Raw genomic sequence first — 8,818 nt, 5'->3', positions numbered from 1 at the left:
TGAATACATTGCTTTGGAAACTTGCCTCAAATTCAGCTTAATGTTGGTATTTATTTACACACATTTTTTAAAACATACACTATTTTTAGTATGCTTAGTAGAGATAGTTATATTACACTGAGTTTTTGAGAAAACCTTAGGAATGAAATTTAAAATTTTATTACAGCACATGGTAAATAGTTTAGTATTTTGATAATTAACAATTTGCGTACATGTGTCAAAACACTATATGGTAGCATATGCAGAAAGTTGTTACATGTGACTATTTTTTAAAGTGCAAAGCAAGGTAAATCCAATCCTCAACATTAACAAAGTTAAAAATTCATTTTAATTGATTAAATCTTTGCCTGGGTAAATTTTGAGTTCAATAGGATCTGTTTGTAAAAAAAAAGGCAGTCTTTTTGATAACAATTTCACAATTCCATGATGACAAAGAATAACAAAGTATTGTGTCTTTTTTTTTAAATTTAAAGTTCAATTATTTTGACATAAAATTCTTCGATATATGGTCTTCAACCAAACCATTATCACCCTAATAGGAACAATACCCTGAGATAAAACTGAATATCTTTTCAACAGCTATCATTTCTATAAAACTTCTTAGAAAAACAAAACTTTAGGCCCATCTAATATCTACATGCTGAAATTTTCTCTAGCTTAAACTTGGAAATGTATTGAGTAACTTGCAGCTGTTTGGGTTTATATAAGCCATAAATACAATATTTATTTGTAGCCAGCTTGAGATTTTCCATCATTCTTTTTAAACAATAACCCCCAGACACATACACATAATACAATTTCTTGGATTACAGTCATGTACCACTATCACGCCTGGCACACCTGAATATCAGTAACATTGTAGTTGTGATATTTGAGTAACTTTGAAGTTCCTTCATCCTTGCTAGAAACACCAATTTTAAAGCTTTATATATTCTGTGGTATATTCTTTTTTTGGTCATAACTGTAATCATGTAAGAGTGACTGATTGTGTATAAACGACCCAGCATGAACATGGAATTAAGAGGCCAATTTGCAGGAAAAGGTTCTCTATTTCTACTATGTGGGCCATAGCAGTCAAATTCAGGCCCTTGAGCTCTAGTATCTTTTTAAGTTTCTTTACTCTCTGAGCCATCATGAAAACTCTATTATGCAGTCTGTTTCTTTTTTAAACTGCCATTGTTTCCAGTGGTCAAATTCTATCCCTAGTTTCTGTTGAGACACCTTATAATGACTTGTTTCACAATGAGATAAATTTTTGTGGTTGCTTACAGTTTTCAGAACACAGTTTCTGAAATTTTAAAATATTAGAAGACTGAGGACATTCTACCTTTAAATTCTGGCTTCTTGTAGTTACTTCATTAATTACATTTTAAATTCATTTCTCCTTTAGCATATGCTATTATGAAATGTCAAAAAGAACCAAGCTACTACTTCCAAGATTGCTTTGATACACATTCACTTTTGTCTCAAGAGAATTTTTTGTAGTTAAAAGCATTAGCTGCTCAATCAAAATGACCAGACTTGAGAATCAACAATCATATTCCTTTCCAGGAAGTTGATGTCTTCTTTTAATCCCAGGCCTGAGGAGAGTAGAGATAAGGGGATTTGGTGGCGGTTCTGATTATTAGATTGAAAAAGCACAAATTTTGATTCAGGAAGAGAACATCCACATGTAACAGGAATATTCAGATAAGGATAGAGGAGGACACTTGATGCAGTTTCTTGACCTGCACACAAAGATATATATGTATCAACACACATATGTTTACACATAGTGGTTTTAATTAATTAATTAATTGTGTGAATAAGGGAAATAACCTCAAGAAAATATTCAACTTTTATCATTTGTGAAACGAGATACCAACACCATTCAGAAAATATATTCTTCCTTTATAACAATGATCACTTTTACCCCTTAATGAAAGGAGACAGAGACACAGTCCCACATTGGAGCACCGGACTACAACCCCAAGGTTCAAATCAGGAGCAGAAGGAGAGAGAGCATGAGCAAGGAACTCAGGACTGCGAGGGTTTCACCCACACACTGAGACAATGGGGATGTTCTTTTGGGAACTCACCAAGGCCAGCTGGACTGGATCTGAAAAAGCATGGGATAAAACCGGACTTGCTGAACATAGCAGACAATGATGACTAATGAGAAGTCAAGAACAATGGCAATGAGTTTTGATCCTACTGCACTGTACTGGCTTTGTGGGAGCCTAGGCTCTTTGGATGTTCACCTTACTAGACCTGGAAGGAGGTGGGAGGTTCTTGGACTCCGCAAAGGGCAGGGAACCAGGTCTGATCTTTGGGCTGATGAGAGAGGGGGAGTTGATTGGGGGACGGGGAGGGATATGGAAGGCGGTAGCAGGGAAGAGACAGAAATCTTTAATAAATATATAAATAATAAACAAACAAAAAAGAAAAAAATCCCAAAAAAATTTTTCACAAATCTTGAGAGAACAATAATCAACATTATATGGAAAAACAAAAAACCTAGGATAGCCAAAACAATTTTATACAATAAAGGATCTTCTGGAGGCATTACCATCCCAGACTTCAAACTCTATTACAGAGCTACAGTATTGAAAACAGCTTGGTATTGGCATAAAACAGAGAAGTCAACCAATGGAATTGAATAGAAGACCCGGATATTAACCCACAAACCCATGAACACCTGATCTTCAACAAAGGAGCTAAAAGTATACAATGGAAGAAAGAAAGCATCTTCAACAAATGGTGCTGGCATAACTGGATGTCAACCTGTAGAAGAATGAAAATAGATCCATATCTATCACCATGCACAAAACTCAAGTCCAAATGGATCAAAGACCTCAATATCAGTCCGAACACATTGAACCTCATAGAAGAGAAAGTGGGAAGTACCCTACAACAGATGGGCACAGAAGACCACTTCATATATACAGTAGCACAGATATTAAGGGCAACATTGAATAAATGGGACCTCCTGAAACTGAGAAGCTTCTGTAAAGCAAAGGAAGGACACTGTCATTAAGACAAAAAGACAAGCTACTGATTGGGAGAAGATCTTCACCAACCCTGGAATGGACAAAGATCTGATCTCCAATATATATAAAGAACTCAAGAAACTAGACCTTAAAACACTAATTAACCCAATTAAAAAATGGGGCACTGAACTGAACAGAGAATTCTCAACAGAGGAAGTTCAAATGGCCAAAAGACACTTAAAGTCATGCTCAACATCCTTAGCCATCAGGGAAATGCAAATCAAAACAACTTTGAGATACCATCTTATACCTGTCAGAATAGCTAAAATCAAAAACACCAATGATAGCCTTTGCTGGAGAGGATGTGGAGTAAAGGGAAGACTCATCCATTGATGGTGGGAATGCAAACTTGTGCAACCACTTTGGAAATCAGGGTGGAGGTTTCTAAGAAATTCGGGATCAACCTACCCCTGGATCCAGCAATACCACTCATGGGAATATATCCAAGAGATGCCCTATCATACTACAAAACCATTTGTTCAACTATGTTCATAGCAGCATTATTTGTAATAGCCAGAACATGGAAACAACCTAGACGCCCCTCAATGGAAGAATGGATAAAGAAAGTGTGGAATATATATACATTAGAGTACTACTCAGCGGTAAAAAAAAAAAAAAAAAGATATCTTGAATTGTGCATGCAAATAGATGGAAATAGAACACTATCCTGACTGAGGTAACCCAGACCCAAAAAGATGAATATGGTATGTACTCACTCAAAAGTGGATTCTAGACATAAATAAATGACATTGATCCTATATTTTGTGATCCTAGAGATGCTAAATAAGAAGTTGAACCCAAGAAAGACATATAGTTATCATCCTAGATATTGGAAGTAGAAAAGATTGCCAAGCAAAAATTGGGAACTTGAGGGTGGAGGTGGGGGTGGTAGGGGAGATGGGGAGAGAAACATGAGAAGGGGAGGATGGGGTGAGCTTGGGGCAATGGGAGGGCTGGGATGGAGGAAGGGTAGATATGGGAGCAAGGAAGTATATATCTTAATTAAGAGAGCCATTTTAGGGTTGGCAAGAGAAATTTTTGTCTTTTTTAAAAAATTATTTATTTATTAAAAATTTCCACCTCCTCCCATTTCCCTCACGCTCCCCCCACTCCCCCTCACCCTCCCTCTCCAGTCCAAAGAGCAGTCAAAGTTCTCTGCCTATGGGAAATCCAAGGTCCTCCCCCCTCCATCCACGTCTAGGAAGGTGAGCATCCAAACAGACTAGGCTCCCACAAAGCCAGTACATGCAGTAGAATCAAAACCCAGTGTCATTATCATTGGCTTCTCATTCAGCCCTCATTGTCAGCCACATTCAGAGAGTCTGGTTTTATCACATGCTCATTCAGTCTCAGTCCAGTTGTCCTTGGTGAGCTCCCATTAGATCCCAAAGAAAAACATATATTTATCCTCTTGGATATTCGAAGTAGACAAGATCGCGGGGCAAAAGTTGGGAGCACAGGGGTGGGGGTGGGGTGGGGAGAAGGGTAGATGGGGATAAAGAAGGAAGAAGGGGAGGATTGGGGATAGCTTGGGGGAATGGGATGGTTGAGATGGAGGAAAGGTGAATATGGGATCAGGGAAGAAGATATCTTAATTAAGGCAGCCATTTTAGGGTTGGAAAGAGACTTGGCTCTAGAGGGGTTGCCAGGTGTCTAAGTAGATGTCCCCAGCTAGGTACCTGGTCAACAGAGGAGAGAGTGCTTGAACTGGCCTTATTTCATAGCCACACTGATGAATATCTTGCATATCACCATAGAACCTTCATCTGGCGATGGATGGAGATAGAGACTGAGACCTATATTGGAGCACTAAACTGAGCTCCAAAGATTCAAATGAAGAGCAGAAGGAGGGAGAACATGAGCAAGGATGTCAGGACCATGAAGGGTGCTTCCACCCACCAAGACAGTGGGATGGATCCCATGTTTTTTTTTAAAGCTATGAATCAGTGAAGGTTTCAATTTCATAACCAAATCAATGCCCAATGATATTTTTCCTTAAAAATTATATTTTAGTTTTATTTGAATGAATATTTTGCCTGAATTCTAGCATATATACACATTTGTTCACACAATACCTAAAGAATCCAGAAAAAGATGCATAAACCACTTGGACTGAAATTATAGATGGTCATAAGCTGCCATGTGGGTACTAGGAAGATATAAAAGTCTTCCACAAGTGCTTATTCACTGATCCATCCCACTGTTTCCAGCTATTGTCTACAAATACAATCAAATTTGAGTGTACATTTTCAGCATAAGAATTTACAATAAGATGCACAGCTTCCTAGGCCTAGATATAGGGGGGAGCGTCTTGGACTTCCCACAGGTCAGGGTTCCCTGCCCTCTCTTAATGAGCGAAGGGGAGGGAGGAGTGTGAGTGGAGGAGAGAGAGGGGAATGGGAGGTGGGGAGGAAATGTAGATTTTTTAATGAAAAAAATAAAAAAAGAAAATAAATGAATAAATCATACAGAAGAATTTAACTTATTTTTTTACCAAACAAGAAAAAAAAGTTTTAGTTCATTAAAAAAACTGATTTTTAGAAAATTAATGTTTTACTCTTAGTATATCTTTATCTTAAAGAATTGTGCTGGGAGAACTATAAAAAGAAGGTGTTAGGTGGGTTTATAGTATTGTGGTATGTTTTTCCATTGTGTAGTATACATGAATATATGTGTGTTTGTTTTTATAATATCTAATTTATAATGATTTACCAAACATTTTTGCAGCCACCATTTTATTTTTATTTTGCAAGAAAACATTTCAATATAACTTACAATGAATTTGCAGAATAAAAATAACAATTTTAATGCTATGAAAATTTATATAAAATTAATGCATATTTTTGTACACAGAATAAGTATGAATGGATATATGTGTGCTTGTGTAGTACATGTATATATTTATATATTATTTTTGAAAGTTTATTTATTTTACACATATGACTATTTTTAATTTATATATGTTTATGCATTATGTGTGCTCCTTGTGTCCATATAATTTAGAAGAGGCTATTAGGTTCCAGAGAAGTGGCATACAAATACTGTGAGACAATCTGTGGTTACTACAAACAAAACTGAGTTCCTCTACAAGTAAAATGTTACCGTTAAACATGGATCCATTTCTCAAGACCGATATATACACATTCTAAATGTATTTTGTTTTTCAAACAACAAGTAAAGGGAGTAAAGGGAAAAGAAACTTGTATTCTAAATCCTTTTTGATATTAAAAGTCTAAAAAAATAATGTTCACCAAGCCAGCCACAGAGACAACAATGGAAGTACTGCTTTAGACAGAAGAAAGAAAAAAAAAAAAAAAAATAGAGCAACCAAACAATAGAAAAGAAAAATAAAACTATAATTCTGTCATATAAAATAGGATTATGAATAAAAATAGTAGAATAGAATAATAGAAACAACACAAACCATTTGATAAAAATTAAATATAAATGAGTTTCTTAGACAATTAAAAGATATGAGATAGTGAAACAGATTAAGAGAATTCACATTTTTTTTGTCTAGAAGCAACTCATGATATATTTCCTTAAATATATGCACCATCTTAGAATGATATGAGGAACAAAGTAATCTAAGCAAACAAAAACATACAAGACAATCTAAGAATCTGACAAACTGTACTTAAATGTGCTTAACAGATTAGTGTTTTATGGGAGGCCATGAGAATGACTTTATGAAGCCCGAGTTGCCCGAAAAGCAGCATATCGAGCAGAAGAGATAATTGTCCAAGACAGAAATACCATTTATATTTTAGTAATTGGACTGAAAAATTTCCATAGATTTCGAAATAAACAACAAAAAAATTACTGAAATATTAAAATATTAGGGCTATTAAAAACAAGTGAAATCCTATATCTGCTATTTCCCAGTGTTCTAGTTTGCTTCTCAAATGCTGTAACAAAGTAATGGTCAAAACAAAATTGGGAGGTGTTGCAGGAAACTGCTTGTTCTCCCCAGCGACTATGAACCGAAATAATCAAACAGAAACTGTATTTTTTTTCAAGGTCACAAGTCCTGTTCAAGGTCACAAGTCCTGAACCAAAGCTCCAGCAAGCTCCACTCTGCTCCACACCCAGCCACCCAGTTCCCCAGTGGCTGTGTCCGCCAGGCACAAAGATTTACCAGTGCACAGTGAATTCTGACCTTCTGTGACCAATGACACACCCGTCCCCTTACATTCCATGGAGAGAAAATTCCGTACATATTCATCAAGTTTCTCTGTACAGACGAACAGAGGAAACCAGCCTACTAATGATGCAGGGGGGGGGGGCACTGGGCTGGCTCCTGCCCTCTGAGGCTAGTCCAGCATCCTGGGATCTAGATTTCCCTCAGAAACCAAGAAAGAAAATGCCACATAGAAACTGTATTAATTAAATCACTGCTTGGCCCACTATCTCTAGCTTCTTGATGGCTAATTCTTATATCTTTATTTATTTATTGTACTTTTTATTGATATTTATTGAGCTCTACATTTTTCTCTGCTCCCCTCTCTGCCTCTCTCTTCCTCCCTTCAATCCTTCCTCAAGGTCCCCATGCTTACAATTTACTCAGGGGATTTTTTTTTAACACTTTCTACTTCCCATGTAGAGTATATCTATGTAAGTCTCTCTTAGTTTCCTCATTGTTGCCTAAGTTCTCTGGGATTGTGGTTTGTAGGCTGGCTTACTTTGTTTTATGTTTAAAAACCACCATATGTTCCCTATCCTCAGCTTCACAAGGAACTAACTGGGGACATTGCCCTGGGCACCTGGGAGCCACTCTAGGTTCATGTCTCTTACCAACCATAAGGTGGTTCACTTAATTAAGTTATGTGATTCCCTGCTCCCCTATCCAACCTTCCTTTCTCCCAATCATCCCATTTCCCCAAGTTCCCCCCATCCTCCCCTTCTCACTTTTCTCTCCCCATCTCCCCTTACCCCCATCCCACAGGGAACCTGAAATGACCCTATCCTATAGCCATACTGATGAATACCTTGCATATCACCATAGAACCTTCATCTAGCAATGGATGGAGATAGAGACAGAGACCCACACTGGAGCATCAGACTAACCTCCCAAAGAAGTCCCAATGAGGAGCAGAAGGAGGGAGAACATGAGCATGGAAGTCAGGACCACGAGAAGTACACCCATCCACCGAGACAGTGGGGCTGATCTATTGGGAGCTAACCAAGGCCAGCTGGACTGTGACTGAAAAAGCATGGGATAAAACCGGACTCTCTGAACATGGCGAACAATGGCTGATGAGAAGCCAAGGACAATGACATTGAAAGACCCTCGGAGAGGACTTCCCTCGAAAGGAGACTCCCCCAAAGCCAAGGAACAGGCCGAGACCACTTGGATGCAAATAGCAAGAGGTTTATTGGGTAAACACAGGTACCTGCGGGCGACAAAGTCTTTTGGAGGACTTGCGCCCTTCAGACTGGGGGAACGCTTTTTTATAGGAAAGAGGGCAGCCAAGAAATTACAGAAGCAGATGCATGGTTATTGGTCTGATTAGAATGGGGCAGGGGACATAAATGGTATGGCGACAGACATCCTGTCATAAATACCCTGCTTTGCAGCCAGAGGCCCTGACCTCATAAATATCCTGCTTTGCAGCCAGAGGCCCTGACCTCACTCTGCACTTACATTTGTTTGTCAAGAGCCTTGTAAAATGATGTTACAGCAGTTAAGCTGGGGTCCTATATAGGGGGAATTGTTTCTTTTGTAAACTGCTGATATTTTAGGTTTGGCACATGTATCCTGTTTCCCTAGGCAAACACGGGATGTTCTC

The sequence above is a fragment of the Alexandromys fortis genome, unplaced genomic scaffold, assembly GCF_014885135.2.
Source record: "Alexandromys fortis isolate MF-2015 unplaced genomic scaffold, M_Fortis_MF-2015_v1.1 scaffold_286, whole genome shotgun sequence".
Classification (NCBI taxonomy): domain Eukaryota; kingdom Metazoa; phylum Chordata; class Mammalia; order Rodentia; family Cricetidae; genus Alexandromys; species Alexandromys fortis.
Note: the sequence above shows the minus strand (reverse complement) of the source record.